Genomic DNA, 598 nt, shown 5'->3' with positions numbered 1-598 from the left:
GATAGCGCACATGATAACACTCCTCTAGCACCTTCAAAGATACACAGGAGAGGTCTGAAGCTGTGAATGGTTCATAACCTGTGCTGTAGGTACAACAAGAGAGTGGGATGGGACAGAAAGGATGGAAATTGGGTGAACTGTTTTCAGAGCTCAACTAAAAAAGCTTAAAGAAAGCTCAGCTTTAGGGTATGTTCTGCTGTGACTGCTATGGAGTCAGAACACCAAGAGGCTGTGGTTGCACATGTGGTTTTAGGATACTTACTATCATGTTAAAAAGTTACTGCCTCAAACTGTCAAACTGGTGTAAGTTTGCTTTAATTGTTTAGCAAACTTTATGCCAGATAATTATCATCTATTGTCTCACAGATGGCATAAAGGTGGTCTAGAGTCTATGTCATGTGCTCATATATGTACAGAAATGCAACCATGCACTCTTACTTTACTTAGGCCATCTTTATCCTAACAGGAGATTGGGCAGTTCACAGGTCCAGTATTAATGGATGTGGCCACGTTAAACATTGCAATAGCTTAAACAAGCAATGTTGTTTTAAACCAGATTTGGTTACACAAGTACCTAATATTTTAATTGCAGTTTGAA

This window comes from Harpia harpyja, chromosome 2, assembly GCF_026419915.1.
Source record: "Harpia harpyja isolate bHarHar1 chromosome 2, bHarHar1 primary haplotype, whole genome shotgun sequence".
In the NCBI taxonomy this organism is placed as follows: Eukaryota; Metazoa; Chordata; class Aves; order Accipitriformes; family Accipitridae; genus Harpia; species Harpia harpyja.
This window is presented reverse-complemented; position numbering follows the sequence as displayed.